The 16,436-nt window shown below is 42.5% G+C and overlaps 1 protein-coding gene and 1 long non-coding RNA gene across 5 annotated transcripts in view; one reads left to right on the forward strand and one right to left on the reverse strand.

Moving 5' to 3' along the window:
* Window positions 1-16,436, forward strand: part of ptprua (protein tyrosine phosphatase receptor type Ua) — a 211,960-nt gene that overhangs the window by 59,767 nt on the left and 135,757 nt on the right. The window lies entirely within an intron of this gene.
* On the reverse strand, window positions 13,871-15,786 carry LOC145553646 (uncharacterized). The gene is made up of 2 exons (XR_014089702.1): window positions 15,700-15,786; window positions 13,871-14,237 (listed from the first exon to the last, which is right to left on the reverse strand). It is a non-coding gene; the product is annotated as an uncharacterized LOC145553646 (long non-coding RNA).

Consider the following 16,436-nt stretch of genomic DNA (forward strand, 5'->3'; position numbering starts at 1 on the left):
TATCTGGAAATAGTGTGTTTATTCTTGCCATACAGTCCTCTGTATTAATTATTGCTCGAAAGGTCTTGCCATACCAGTTTATTCCTCTGTATTTACTTTAGTTTCTTAGTTTATTCTTGCATTTTGTTCTTCATTCATTTCCATTTAGTTTCCTTTGATTAGTATTGTCCTCTCTTGGTTTATTGCTATGTCCACTTTAGTTTCTTTCCTGTTGCTAGATTTATTTTATCATTTATTGACGCTCACCGTGAGTAATTTTCACTCATCACCTGCTGCGCCGTCTAATCGTCATGTGTTTCACATCATGTGTTGATTTTTTTCAATGTTCAGTGTCGGATTCTCTGTTTTTATGCCATAATTCACATCTAGTTCGTCGCTCCGTTTTATGTCCCGCTTCTCCTGTTTCAGAGTTTTGCGTAATGTGTACGTCTTTTTTTTAAGCCCCCAAGGTGCTCGGCGGTCGGGAAGCGTATCGATGGGGAAAAGCGATGTAGCACATATAGGCTATACTGCATTCTGATTATTGAAATTTAAAAGTGCTGTGTTGTTCTATCACACCAGTTTCATACCGGACCACTTACAGCACCGGTGTTAAGGCTATAAAATGAACGCTCTCTATCGTGGTATCACCCATGGAGGGATTTCTTGATTTCTTTATTTAAATGGGTTCATTTTTCAGAGGGATACACAGCGAGAGTATCGTGATTTTAGCTACCAGTAGAAGAAGAACGGAGCTGCGCCAAGAAGCTAACAGAAGCTACAAACACTGAATAGAAGAAGAGCTGCCATCAATACAGCTGAGGCCAAGCATGGTTTAATGTTACACAATACAGTTTTACCAAGTTGCTCAAAGTCTTAACTGGCATTGTTGTGCATTTAAGGTGTAAAGTTTACCTTCGACTAAACGCCCCCCAAAGGCATCCCAGCGCCCCCCTTTTGAAAAAATGTCCGCCAGCGCCCCCTGTCGTCCTCTAAACGCCCCCTGGGGGGCGGCACCGCCCACGCTGAGAACCGCTAACCTAGAGGCAGAATCGTGTTCTACGAAAACTGCGCGTGCAGCAGCGTCATTCTGGAAACTTTTGGGTACCCCCTCATATTTGGCTGTGGCTCCTTTCCTTGTGACCTCATCGAGGTTGCCATTTGCTTATGGTATTCCCAGGTACTTGTAACTGTCCTCAATGTCTGCTATTGTTCCTTCTGGGAGTGAGACCCCTTCTGTGTGGATGACGTTCCCTCCATCCGCCACAGTTCTCTAGTCCGAATGACATCCCAATGTCAGTGCTGTAGGTCCTGGTGGTGCGGATCAGTGAGTCGATGTCTCGCTCGCTCTTGGCGTACAGCTTGATGCCATCCATGTAGAGGAGGAGACTTTTGGTGGCTGCATTCTTGAGTCGGTATCCGTGGCCAGTCTGGTTGAAGTTTGGAGCCATCCCGTTTTTCCAAACAGCGATGGTGCTCAGAGGGGCTTTCCTCCCTCATTGCTCCTTCCCACCTGCCTCACCCGGAGAGCCAGGCGGCCGCTGCTGCTGGGACCTCTGTCCGTGGAGCGCCTGCTCCTTCGTCCAAAGAGGCGCAGGCGATTCTTCTTTGTGCCTGTGTCCTTGAGCTACAGGCGCGCCACCTGTAGCTCTGTATGTTCTTTTTTTTGCCACCATTCGGATCACAGAAACGTGGGTGGGCATCTGCCTGCGCCTGCTTACCAGCAGGTTTCTGGAGGTCCATATGGTGGCTAGGGTGAGCCACATCTCCATGAGGCCCTTTTTTATGTTTTCCGGTGGCTCACCCTATGCAGCACTAGCTGCGTGTCGAGGACCTCCCTTACTGGCAAGTATGGGAATTGCAAGGAGCCGGCCTTTGCCCACAGGTCCACAGCAGCGCTACACTCCCACAGAAGGTGCCTAACCGACTCCGGGTCGGGGGCAGATGTCGCGGGAGTGCATGACGGCTCTGACTGGGAGGATCCCATGAGCCACCATCCTGGAGTCTGTTTGGAAGGACGGGATGGCTCACGTTGATGATTTGGCTGAGGGGATTCAGACCTATGCAGAACAGCAGTGGGGGCAGAGAGTTTCCTGGAAAGAATTATGATTCTTTCCAGAGTTTTTGATTTCTGCCCCATTTGATTAACACTTGTGCAAGTGGTTTGCAGTTGCAGGTTTTTTTATTTATTTATTTTTTAATATATATATATACTGCAAACTGCACAATTGGTTTTCAGTTGCAGTTTTTTATCCATCCATCAATTTCCTTACACCCTTGTCCCTTAGTGGGGTTGGGAAGGGGTGCTGGTGCCTATCTCCAGCTAAAGTTCTGGGCGAGAGGCGGGATACACCCTGGACAGGTCGCTAGTCTGTCGCAGGGCAGTTTTTTATTTATTCCATCCATCCATCCATTTTCTTTACACCTTTGTCCCTTTGTGGGGTTGGGAGGGTTGCTGGTGCCTATCTCCAGCTAACGTTCCTGGCGAGAGGCGGGATACACCCTGGACAGGTCGCCAGTCTGTCTCGGCAGTTTTTTATTTATTTATTTTATTTTATTTTTTTAAATATATACTGCAAACCACTTGCACAATTGGTTTGCAGATGCAGTTTTGTTATTTAATTTTTTTATTTATATATAATGCAAACTGCAAACCACTTGCACAAGTGTCCACTGCTGTTCTACATCTGAACCCCCTCAGCCAAATCACCAACAAGACTGGCTACGGATACCGACTCAAGAATGGGGCCACCATTAATGTTACCCTAACCCTCCTCTACATGGATGACATTAAGCTGTACGCCAAGAGCGAGCGAGACATCGACTCACTAATACACACCACCAGGATCTACAGCACTGACATTGGGATGTTATTCGGACTAGAGAAGTGTGGTCGGATGGAGGGAAGGTCGTCCACACAGAAGGGGTCTCACTCCCAGAAGGAACAATAGCAGACATTGAGGACAGTTACAAGTACCGGGGAATACCGCAAGCAAATGGCAACCTCGATGAGGTCACAAGGAAAGGAGCCACAGCCAAATACCTCCAACGAATAAGGCAAGTCCTGAGAAGCCAGCTCAATGGCAAGAACAAGATCAGTGCAATAAACAGCTACGCCTTACCAGTAATCAGAGATCCTGCAGGAATAGCTAGTTGGCCAAAGGAGGAGATAAACACCACGGATGTTAAGACTCTGAAACTACTAACCATGCATGGAGGGCTCCACCCCAAATCCAGCATTCTGACTAAACGAGGAACAAGGAAGGTAAATAAGGCAGGTGATTCCTTGAGTTTTCTTAATTGAGGGAACCAAACCTTTTTGGAATCCTTTACTGTGGCGATTTAAAATAAAACCTATTGGGTGTATGTACAGTAAAAAGAGGAGTGGGCCCAAAACTGAACCTTGGGGAACCCAAGCAGAGCAACAAGGTCCCAGAATACTGAAATATTAAAACTGTACAATTCATGTTTAAGGTCAGAAATCAGCAACTTCCACCCAATATACAGAAAATGTTTTGTGACAGAGAGGGAAGTTATAATTTAAGAGGTGATGGACATTTTAAAAAACAATGTATTAGAACAACCATGCAGAGTTTTTGTTTATCGGTGCGTGGAGTAGATGTATAGAATGGATTGAATGATGAGTTCAAAAAAGTAGAAATATAAACCAGCTTAAAAAACTGATTAAAAAGGAGCTTATTGCAAAATGTTCTATAAGATGACTGTTTTAAAGTCTGTAAATACTATTGATGATATAAATACTTTTTAAATAATGAGACATCTTTAAATGTCATGTAAAATGGAAACAAGTTGTCTCGTTTTGATGTTTTGACAGTTAATTGATTTAATTGATTATAAATTGATAAGTATGAAAGGGGCAGGACATTATAAGATATTACATCTTCTGCTCCTTTTCAAACAGAAAATATAAAATGTGCATGTCACTTGGGCATAATTTGTTTTATCTCTTATTTCTCTAGTCTGTTTCATTCTATTTTATTTGATTTTTTTCTTTCTTGATTGTCTTTTCTGTCTGTTATAAATAAAAATAAATACATAAATAAATAATTAGCTGGCCAAAGGAGGAGATGAACACCACAGATGTTAAGACTCAGAACCTACTAACCATGCATGGAGGGTCCCACCCCAAATCCAGCACCCTGAGACTAGCCACAAGGAAAGAGGCAGAGGACTAGTGAGTGTGAGAGCCACTGTCCAGGATGAAACATCCAAGATCCATAAATACACCAAGGACAAGATCTCAACAGGCAATGTGCTCAATAAATGTCTCAGACAATGGGGAACAGAGGATGAGGTGCTGGAGGTACCATGATGGGAGGACAAGCCCCTACATGGGATGTACCACCGACAAATAACTGAAGTGGCTGATATCAGGAAATCCTACCAATGGCTGGAAAAAGCTGGACTCAAGGACAACACAGAGGCTCTCATCCTGGCCGCCCAGGAACAGGCCCTAAACACCAGAGCAATAGAGGCTCAGATCTACCACACCAGACAAGACCCAAGGTGTAGGTTGTGCAAGGAGGCCCCTGAGACAGTCCAGCACACAACAGCAGGGTGCAAGATGCTGGCAGGGAAAGCATACATGGAACGACATAACCAAGTGGCGGGCATAGTGTACAGGAACATCTGCAGAATATGGACTGGAAGATCAAAGTGGGGAACACCCCCAAAGGTGATGGAGAATAACTGAACTAAGATCCTGTGGGACTTCCAGATCCAGACAGACAAAATGGTAATGACGAACCAACCGGACATTGTGGTGGATAAACAACAGAGGAAAGCCGTTGTGGTGGATGTAGCAGTACCAAGTGACTACAACATCAGGAAAAAGGAGCAAGAGAAACTGCAGAAATACCAGGGCCTCAGAGAGGAACTGGAAAAGGCCTGGAAGGTGAAGACCACAGTACCATACCATCCCACACCAACTTTATTTATGAATCACTTTATACATCAATAAATTGATTAAAAACAGAAGAAAACTGACCATCAGTAGAAGGGTTAAGAACACAATAGAACTGAGCTGCAGCGCATGCTTTAGCTTTAGCACAGGACAGCGTTATCTCAAATAAAACAGGCATATGGTCTGAAAATAATGAGTCACCAATCACTAAATTACAAACTGGTAGACCATAAGATAAAACCAGATCAAGACTGTGACCATGCTCATGGATAGCACCAGTCAGACTACACAAAATTAAAAGAATCAGTAACATTAAGAAATGACTGAGCCATAGGTGAAGTAGGACGACAGACAAGAATATTAAAATCACCAACAATGAGAACTCGGTCATACCTTGGCATAATATCAGCCAGGAAATCAGAAAAGTCATTTATAAAGTTTTTGTTGTACTTCGGTGGCCGATAGACCGCTGCACATAGCATAGGGTGAGAGCTGCCGAGTTCAAATAGGCTGATCTCAAAGCTACTAAACGAGGCCAGAGGCAACTGTTTACAAGTAAAACTGCTTTTAAAAACAGTCACTATACCTCCACCGGACCCCGACATCCTTGGAGCATTAAAATAGCCGCAGTACCGCGGTACAAGTTCGTTAAAAATGCTGGAGTCACCAAACCACTTGTCCATGATTCTGTTAATAAAACATCCAATCAATAAGAGGAAAAGAAATCCCTAATGACGAAAGTTTTATTTGTCAGCGACCTCGCATTTACCAAACTGATCCTGGCAGAAATCGGCGGGTCTACACCATCAGGTGGCATCCGGTGCTCCCGGCAAAGAGGCCGCAGGTTGCTAGGATTCACCCTGTGTCTACAGGGCCGAGGAGCGCAGGGACCTGTGGTAGTGCCTGTGGTCACCGGGGCCCTCGGGGCAGTCACCCCCAAACTGGAACAGTGGCTAAAACAGATCCCAGGAACAGCATCAGCCATCTCAGTCCGGAAATGTCAGGTTCTAGGCACAGCCAAGATACTGCGCAGAACCTCAAGCTCCCAGGCTTCTGGTAGAGGACCCGCACTCAGTGGATGAAAGAGTCCACCTGCGGAAGGGTGAGAAGGGAATTTATATAAATATGAATAAATATATATACACATTGTCTGAGTATCTCTAAGTAGGTTTGATTTTAACTAGCGTTTCACCTACCAGTAAACTACATTATTTTTTTCTTATGTGCACAACTATCAAACGTTTCCCAAATACTATGTGACCCCAACACTGAAACTGTGAGTTTCTGTAACAGTATATGTTGAGTAACTGAGGGAAATAACATAAACATACAATATTTAGGGCTTTCTAAGAAGCACCATGATGTGCAGAAGTGCTTACATCCCATAACTATTTCTAGCATTTGCAATGCTGCAGCCACAAATTCCAAGATATTTTACAACAAAGATGATTACTTCAGATCAACACAAAGTGCTGCATAACTGTAAAGTGTAAGGAAAATAATTTGCAAACTTTCTACCTTTCTGATAATACGGACGAACCGCACAATAAACTTTTATCATCCCGGTCTGAACAAACGGGAGGCGGAACATGGCTGGTAGATGAGTTTCTGAACGGAGGAGCCGTAAATATCCCGTATTGCTCCCCCGGTCTACAAAAAAGTAACTGGTAGGGAAGCTCAAATGTGGAAAAAATAGACTGATGTTGATATCCGATAGTAACACTGGTGTTATGGAAGATTTACCAATATTTTATTTCATAATTGTTTTTATCCGATTACTCGATTAATCGTAAGAAAAATCTATAGATTACTCGATAACTAAAATAATCGTTTAGAACAGCCCTACTCTGGTGAGTAGCTGTTTATCGCACGGATCTTGTTCTTGCCATTAAGCTGGCTTCTCAGGACTTGCCTTATTTGTTGGAGGTACGAGGGGGTGCCCAAAAGTTTCCAGAATGACGCTGCTGCACGCGCAGTTTTTGTAGTACACGATTCTGCTGCTAGGTATTTGTTCAACCACGCCTTCTCAATCAGTGTGCCAAGCAGCGTTGATGTGGAAGGTTTCATCTACCCGCAGTGAATTTTCTTGTAAGAGCTGTTTTGTCCAGCAGTCGTTTTTCTTCAAGGAGAAGTTCTATGAGCAGCACACGGCTGAAGTTTTGCTTCCTGCTCCGGAAAAAAGCGGTTGATTATCAATTGACAATTCACCAGTTTTAAAGCGGGTGAACATGAGTAAACTTGAGCTTGACACATAGCGTCATCCTTGTAAGCGGTCTTTAACATTTGAACGGTTTCCGATGCTTTTTTCCTAAGCAGGAAGCAAAGCTTCAGCCACGCAAACTTCTCCATGAAGAAAAACGACGGCTGGACAAAACAGCTCTTACAACAAAATTCACTGCGGGTAGATAAAACCTTCCACATCAACGCCGCTTGGCACACTGATTGAGAAGGCGTGGTTGAACAAATAGCAGTGTTTCTCAACATTTTTCAAGCCAGCGCCCCTCTAGCCCTTATCCAGGTCCCTCACCGCCCCCCACCAAAGAATTTGCAGGCTACTTTGCACTGACTATATTTTATTATTAATATTACTATCACTATTGTAGATGTTTTGATTTTTATGCTTGTTTCTGTATTTATCATCAAAAATAATTTCCCAGAGAACAAAAAAAGTCATGGGAATAGAAATTATTTTCACAGGCGTCTACGAAAAATGCAATGAACATTCACGTTAAAATTTGTAGGCCTAACAGCAGCCAATCAGAGTGGGAAAAAAAATCTTATTTTGTGCCATTTTCTAGTTGTTAAATCTTGCACAAAATGACCAGATAAAAGATGTTCAACATGCCAGTTTAAACTTTGAACTATTTGCAAAACGACTGAGCTCTGCAACATTAAAACATGGATAGAACTGTAACTACATTAATCATAACTCTTCTTCTCTTCAGTGTTTGTCAGTTTCTGGTGGTGCAGCTCTGTGCTGCCTTCAGGAGAATGGGACATCAGAGTATCATCCATAAAACTTCACCCACATGGCATTTATTGTGCAAACTAGAGCTTTCAGTGGAGAAACAAAAGTTCCAGGTCCTTTTAATGCCATACAAATATGAGACAGAAACAAATCCTTAATCAAATCCTAATGAGTCAAATTGAAAGTGTCATGGAGTCTCAACCTCATGACACTGACATGAAAATTAATATTGAAGAAATAAATATATCAAAGCTAATTTAAAACATAAATAAGTGATCAGTTCTTTACTGTTATGGTCTGTAAGATATATTTATTCTCAGTACTAGATGGGGTCTCAACAAACCCATGACATTTCAACAATATTTTACCTTTATCTGGAAATAGTGTGTTTATTCTTGCCATACAGTCCTCTGTATTAATTATTGCTCGAAAGGTCTTGCCATACCAGTTTATTCCTCTGTATTTACTTTAGTTTCTTAGTTTATTCTTGCATTTTGTTCTTCATTCATTTCCATTTAGTTTCCTTTGATTAGTATTGTCCTCTCTTGGTTTATTGCTATGTCCACTTTAGTTTCTTTCCTGTTGCTAGATTTATTTTATCATTTATTGACGCTCACCGTGAGTAATTTTCACTCATCACCTGCTGCGCCGTCTAATCGTCATGTGTTTCACATCATGTGTTGATTTTTTTCAATGTTCAGTGTCGGATTCTCTGTTTTTATGCCATAATTCACATCTAGTTCGTCGCTCCGTTTTATGTCCCGCTTCTCCTGTTTCAGAGTTTTGCGTAATGTGTACGTCTTTTTTTTAAGCCCCCAAGGTGCTCGGCGGTCGGGAAGCGTATCGATGGGGAAAAGCGATGTAGCACATATAGGCTATACTGCATTCTGATTATTGAAATTTAAAAGTGCTGTGTTGTTCTATCACACCAGTTTCATACCGGACCACTTACAGCACCGGTGTTAAGGCTATAAAATGAACGCTCTCTATCGTGGTATCACCCATGGAGGGATTTCTTGATTTCTTTATTTAAATGGGTTCATTTTTCAGAGGGATACACAGCGAGAGTATCGTGATTTTAGCTACCAGTAGAAGAAGAACGGAGCTGCGCCAAGAAGCTAACAGAAGCTACAAACACTGAATAGAAGAAGAGCTGCCATCAATACAGCTGAGGCCAAGCATGGTTTAATGTTACACAATACAGTTTTACCAAGTTGCTCAAAGTCTTAACTGGCATTGTTGTGCATTTAAGGTGTAAAGTTTACCTTCGACTAAACGCCCCCCAAAGGCATCCCAGCGCCCCCCTTTTGAAAAAATGTCCGCCAGCGCCCCCTGTCGTCCTCTAAACGCCCCCTGGGGGGCGGCACCGCCCACGCTGAGAACCGCTAACCTAGAGGCAGAATCGTGTTCTACGAAAACTGCGCGTGCAGCAGCGTCATTCTGGAAACTTTTGGGTACCCCCTCATATTTGGCTGTGGCTCCTTTCCTTGTGACCTCATCGAGGTTGCCATTTGCTTATGGTATTCCCAGGTACTTGTAACTGTCCTCAATGTCTGCTATTGTTCCTTCTGGGAGTGAGACCCCTTCTGTGTGGATGACGTTCCCTCCATCCGCCACAGTTCTCTAGTCCGAATGACATCCCAATGTCAGTGCTGTAGGTCCTGGTGGTGCGGATCAGTGAGTCGATGTCTCGCTCGCTCTTGGCGTACAGCTTGATGCCATCCATGTAGAGGAGGAGACTTTTGGTGGCTGCATTCTTGAGTCGGTATCCGTGGCCAGTCTGGTTGAAGTTTGGAGCCATCCCGTTTTTCCAAACAGCGATGGTGCTCAGAGGGGCTTTCCTCCCTCATTGCTCCTTCCCACCTGCCTCACCCGGAGAGCCAGGCGGCCGCTGCTGCTGGGACCTCTGTCCGTGGAGCGCCTGCTCCTTCGTCCAAAGAGGCGCAGGCGATTCTTCTTTGTGCCTGTGTCCTTGAGCTACAGGCGCGCCACCTGTAGCTCTGTATGTTCTTTTTTTTGCCACCATTCGGATCACAGAAACGTGGGTGGGCATCTGCCTGCGCCTGCTTACCAGCAGGTTTCTGGAGGTCCATATGGTGGCTAGGGTGAGCCACATCTCCATGAGGCCCTTTTTTATGTTTTCCGGTGGCTCACCCTATGCAGCACTAGCTGCGTGTCGAGGACCTCCCTTACTGGCAAGTATGGGAATTGCAAGGAGCCGGCCTTTGCCCACAGGTCCACAGCAGCGCTACACTCCCACAGAAGGTGCCTAACCGACTCCGGGTCGGGGGCAGATGTCGCGGGAGTGCATGACGGCTCTGACTGGGAGGATCCCATGAGCCACCATCCTGGAGTCTGTTTGGAAGGACGGGATGGCTCACGTTGATGATTTGGCTGAGGGGATTCAGACCTATGCAGAACAGCAGTGGGGGCAGAGAGTTTCCTGGAAAGAATTATGATTCTTTCCAGAGTTTTTGATTTCTGCCCCATTTGATTAACACTTGTGCAAGTGGTTTGCAGTTGCAGGTTTTTTTATTTATTTATTTTTTAATATATATATATACTGCAAACTGCACAATTGGTTTTCAGTTGCAGTTTTTTATCCATCCATCAATTTCCTTACACCCTTGTCCCTTAGTGGGGTTGGGAAGGGGTGCTGGTGCCTATCTCCAGCTAAAGTTCTGGGCGAGAGGCGGGATACACCCTGGACAGGTCGCTAGTCTGTCGCAGGGCAGTTTTTTATTTATTCCATCCATCCATCCATTTTCTTTACACCTTTGTCCCTTTGTGGGGTTGGGAGGGTTGCTGGTGCCTATCTCCAGCTAACGTTCCTGGCGAGAGGCGGGATACACCCTGGACAGGTCGCCAGTCTGTCTCGGCAGTTTTTTATTTATTTATTTTATTTTATTTTTTTAAATATATACTGCAAACCACTTGCACAATTGGTTTGCAGATGCAGTTTTGTTATTTAATTTTTTTATTTATATATAATGCAAACTGCAAACCACTTGCACAAGTGTCCACTGCTGTTCTACATCTGAACCCCCTCAGCCAAATCACCAACAAGACTGGCTACGGATACCGACTCAAGAATGGGGCCACCATTAATGTTACCCTAACCCTCCTCTACATGGATGACATTAAGCTGTACGCCAAGAGCGAGCGAGACATCGACTCACTAATACACACCACCAGGATCTACAGCACTGACATTGGGATGTTATTCGGACTAGAGAAGTGTGGTCGGATGGAGGGAAGGTCGTCCACACAGAAGGGGTCTCACTCCCAGAAGGAACAATAGCAGACATTGAGGACAGTTACAAGTACCGGGGAATACCGCAAGCAAATGGCAACCTCGATGAGGTCACAAGGAAAGGAGCCACAGCCAAATACCTCCAACGAATAAGGCAAGTCCTGAGAAGCCAGCTCAATGGCAAGAACAAGATCAGTGCAATAAACAGCTACGCCTTACCAGTAATCAGAGATCCTGCAGGAATAGCTAGTTGGCCAAAGGAGGAGATAAACACCACGGATGTTAAGACTCTGAAACTACTAACCATGCATGGAGGGCTCCACCCCAAATCCAGCATTCTGACTAAACGAGGAACAAGGAAGGTAAATAAGGCAGGTGATTCCTTGAGTTTTCTTAATTGAGGGAACCAAACCTTTTTGGAATCCTTTACTGTGGCGATTTAAAATAAAACCTATTGGGTGTATGTACAGTAAAAAGAGGAGTGGGCCCAAAACTGAACCTTGGGGAACCCAAGCAGAGCAACAAGGTCCCAGAATACTGAAATATTAAAACTGTACAATTCATGTTTAAGGTCAGAAATCAGCAACTTCCACCCAATATACAGAAAATGTTTTGTGACAGAGAGGGAAGTTATAATTTAAGAGGTGATGGACATTTTAAAAAACAATGTATTAGAACAACCATGCAGAGTTTTTGTTTATCGGTGCGTGGAGTAGATGTATAGAATGGATTGAATGATGAGTTCAAAAAAGTAGAAATATAAACCAGCTTAAAAAACTGATTAAAAAGGAGCTTATTGCAAAATGTTCTATAAGATGACTGTTTTAAAGTCTGTAAATACTATTGATGATATAAATACTTTTTAAATAATGAGACATCTTTAAATGTCATGTAAAATGGAAACAAGTTGTCTCGTTTTGATGTTTTGACAGTTAATTGATTTAATTGATTATAAATTGATAAGTATGAAAGGGGCAGGACATTATAAGATATTACATCTTCTGCTCCTTTTCAAACAGAAAATATAAAATGTGCATGTCACTTGGGCATAATTTGTTTTATCTCTTATTTCTCTAGTCTGTTTCATTCTATTTTATTTGATTTTTTTCTTTCTTGATTGTCTTTTCTGTCTGTTATAAATAAAAATAAATACATAAATAAATAATTAGCTGGCCAAAGGAGGAGATGAACACCACAGATGTTAAGACTCAGAACCTACTAACCATGCATGGAGGGTCCCACCCCAAATCCAGCACCCTGAGACTAGCCACAAGGAAAGAGGCAGAGGACTAGTGAGTGTGAGAGCCACTGTCCAGGATGAAACATCCAAGATCCATAAATACACCAAGGACAAGATCTCAACAGGCAATGTGCTCAATAAATGTCTCAGACAATGGGGAACAGAGGATGAGGTGCTGGAGGTACCATGATGGGAGGACAAGCCCCTACATGGGATGTACCACCGACAAATAACTGAAGTGGCTGATATCAGGAAATCCTACCAATGGCTGGAAAAAGCTGGACTCAAGGACAACACAGAGGCTCTCATCCTGGCCGCCCAGGAACAGGCCCTAAACACCAGAGCAATAGAGGCTCAGATCTACCACACCAGACAAGACCCAAGGTGTAGGTTGTGCAAGGAGGCCCCTGAGACAGTCCAGCACACAACAGCAGGGTGCAAGATGCTGGCAGGGAAAGCATACATGGAACGACATAACCAAGTGGCGGGCATAGTGTACAGGAACATCTGCAGAATATGGACTGGAAGATCAAAGTGGGGAACACCCCCAAAGGTGATGGAGAATAACTGAACTAAGATCCTGTGGGACTTCCAGATCCAGACAGACAAAATGGTAATGACGAACCAACCGGACATTGTGGTGGATAAACAACAGAGGAAAGCCGTTGTGGTGGATGTAGCAGTACCAAGTGACTACAACATCAGGAAAAAGGAGCAAGAGAAACTGCAGAAATACCAGGGCCTCAGAGAGGAACTGGAAAAGGCCTGGAAGGTGAAGACCACAGTACCATACCATCCCACACCAACTTTATTTATGAATCACTTTATACATCAATAAATTGATTAAAAACAGAAGAAAACTGACCATCAGTAGAAGGGTTAAGAACACAATAGAACTGAGCTGCAGCGCATGCTTTAGCTTTAGCACAGGACAGCGTTATCTCAAATAAAACAGGCATATGGTCTGAAAATAATGAGTCACCAATCACTAAATTACAAACTGGTAGACCATAAGATAAAACCAGATCAAGACTGTGACCATGCTCATGGATAGCACCAGTCAGACTACACAAAATTAAAAGAATCAGTAACATTAAGAAATGACTGAGCCATAGGTGAAGTAGGACGACAGACAAGAATATTAAAATCACCAACAATGAGAACTCGGTCATACCTTGGCATAATATCAGCCAGGAAATCAGAAAAGTCATTTATAAAGTTTTTGTTGTACTTCGGTGGCCGATAGACCGCTGCACATAGCATAGGGTGAGAGCTGCCGAGTTCAAATAGGCTGATCTCAAAGCTACTAAACGAGGCCAGAGGCAACTGTTTACAAGTAAAACTGCTTTTAAAAACAGTCACTATACCTCCACCGGACCCCGACATCCTTGGAGCATTAAAATAGCCGCAGTACCGCGGTACAAGTTCGTTAAAAATGCTGGAGTCACCAAACCACTTGTCCATGATTCTGTTAATAAAACATCCAATCAATAAGAGGAAAAGAAATCCCTAATGACGAAAGTTTTATTTGTCAGCGACCTCGCATTTACCAAACTGATCCTGGCAGAAATCGGCGGGTCTACACCATCAGGTGGCATCCGGTGCTCCCGGCAAAGAGGCCGCAGGTTGCTAGGATTCACCCTGTGTCTACAGGGCCGAGGAGCGCAGGGACCTGTGGTAGTGCCTGTGGTCACCGGGGCCCTCGGGGCAGTCACCCCCAAACTGGAACAGTGGCTAAAACAGATCCCAGGAACAGCATCAGCCATCTCAGTCCGGAAATGTCAGGTTCTAGGCACAGCCAAGATACTGCGCAGAACCTCAAGCTCCCAGGCTTCTGGTAGAGGACCCGCACTCAGTGGATGAAAGAGTCCACCTGCGGAAGGGTGAGAAGGGAATTTATATAAATATGAATAAATATATATACACATTGTCTGAGTATCTCTAAGTAGGTTTGATTTTAACTAGCGTTTCACCTACCAGTAAACTACATTATTTTTTTCTTATGTGCACAACTATCAAACGTTTCCCAAATACTATGTGACCCCAACACTGAAACTGTGAGTTTCTGTAACAGTATATGTTGAGTAACTGAGGGAAATAACATAAACATACAATATTTAGGGCTTTCTAAGAAGCACCATGATGTGCAGAAGTGCTTACATCCCATAACTATTTCTAGCATTTGCAATGCTGCAGCCACAAATTCCAAGATATTTTACAACAAAGATGATTACTTCAGATCAACACAAAGTGCTGCATAACTGTAAAGTGTAAGGAAAATAATTTGCAAACTTTCTACCTTTCTGATAACATTTTAAAACTTAGAAATCTGACTCGTTATCAAATTTTTAGCCTTGTCAGAGAACTTAGGAACAGGAAATTTAACAAGGCAAGTGATATCAGATCTGAACCTGTCCGAACAATATCAGATGATACATTGGATGCTCACAGAAAGGAACATTTTAAGTCTGCTTGTAAAGCAGGTGTTTGTTTTTTAATAGAATTCCGTTAACTCAAGAATTAAAGCCAGTTCTAGGAGTTTAAGATAAATTGTGTGTTTTTTCTCATTTCTGCCTTTGCAATGATTCTGCTTAAACATTGTAAATATTTCTGTCTTTGTTCTGTAGCCTATACTTGGTATCACAAAACATTATGCAATATCAAGATCGAATAATGGTAATATTAGCCTAAATGCAGCCAGTGGCATGTGGGCTATAACTAGCATGTTGTCTTACATTGACTTCCTCCATTCAGTGTGCTAAACATGGTTAATAAATAAACAAAATAGCTAAAAAGCTTATTTTAGGAAAAAGCCTACTTTAAATGTGGGCAATAGTTACATTAAAAATGTTTGTGCTCTGCTTTTTGTTCACTTCGTGGCACTTGGTTACCAGTAAACACACTCATCTCTTAGCAACAGATTAGCAACAAAAAATTGTTATTGTTCAAAAAACATAGGATTTCTTCTGCTATCTCTCAGACGTTTACTTTATGGAACTTGGTTACCAGAAAACGCGATCATCTCTTAGCAACAGATTAACAGCGTAGCAACAAAAAATTCTTATTGATAAAAATGTATAATGTTTCTCCCGCTCTTTTGAAATACCACTTATTTTACACTAACAAGCATTGTGCAGTTGGTCAATTTTGCAGAAAAGTAATTTTTTGTCATTAATGGCAAATAGGCTATATTAAACACACATTCAACACAAAAGTAAAAATCTCGATTTATACTTCGTGGCAGTTCGTTACCAGAAAAACCCCCGTTTATCTCTTAAAATCAAATTAATAACAAGTAGTTTATAAAACAAAAGCTCTTTTGAAATAACGCTTACCTGATTAGATACAAGACATTTACCGTTGGCAAATTACGCTAAATAAATATCTGAAGTTCACTTCGTGGCACTTGGTTACCAGTAAACACACTCATCTCTAAGCAACAGATTAGCGACAAAAAATTGTTATTGTTCAAAAAACATAGGATTTCTTCTGCTCTCTCTCAGACGTTTACTTTATGGAACTTGGTTACCAGAAAACGCGATCATCTCTTAGCAACAGATTAACAGCGTAGCAACAAAAAATTCTTATTGATAAAAAAATATAATGTTTCTCCCGCTCTTTTGAAATACCACTTATTTTACACTAACAAGAATTGTGCAGTTGGTCAATTTTGCAGAAAAGTTATTTTTTTTGTCATTAATGGCAAATAGGCTATATTAAACACACATTGAACACAAAAGTAAAAATCTCGATTTATACTTCGTGGCAGTTCGTTACCAGAAAACCCCCGTTTATCTCTTAAAACCAAATTAATAACAAGTAGTTTATAAAACAAAAGCTCTTTTGAAATAACGCTTACCTGATTAGATACAAGACATTTACCGTTGGCAAATTACGCTAAAGTAAATATCTGAAGTTCACTTCGTGGCTCTTGGTTACCAGTAAACATACTCATCTCTAAGCAACAGATTAGCGACAAAAAATTGTTATTGTTCAAAAAACATAGGATTTCTTCTGCTATCTCTCAGACGTTTACTTTATGGAACTTGGTTACCAGAAAACGCGATCATCT

Source organism: Poecilia reticulata, chromosome 11, assembly GCF_904066995.2.
Source record: "Poecilia reticulata chromosome 11, P_reticulata-male-v2, whole genome shotgun sequence".
In the NCBI taxonomy this organism is placed as follows: domain Eukaryota; kingdom Metazoa; phylum Chordata; class Actinopteri; order Cyprinodontiformes; family Poeciliidae; genus Poecilia; species Poecilia reticulata.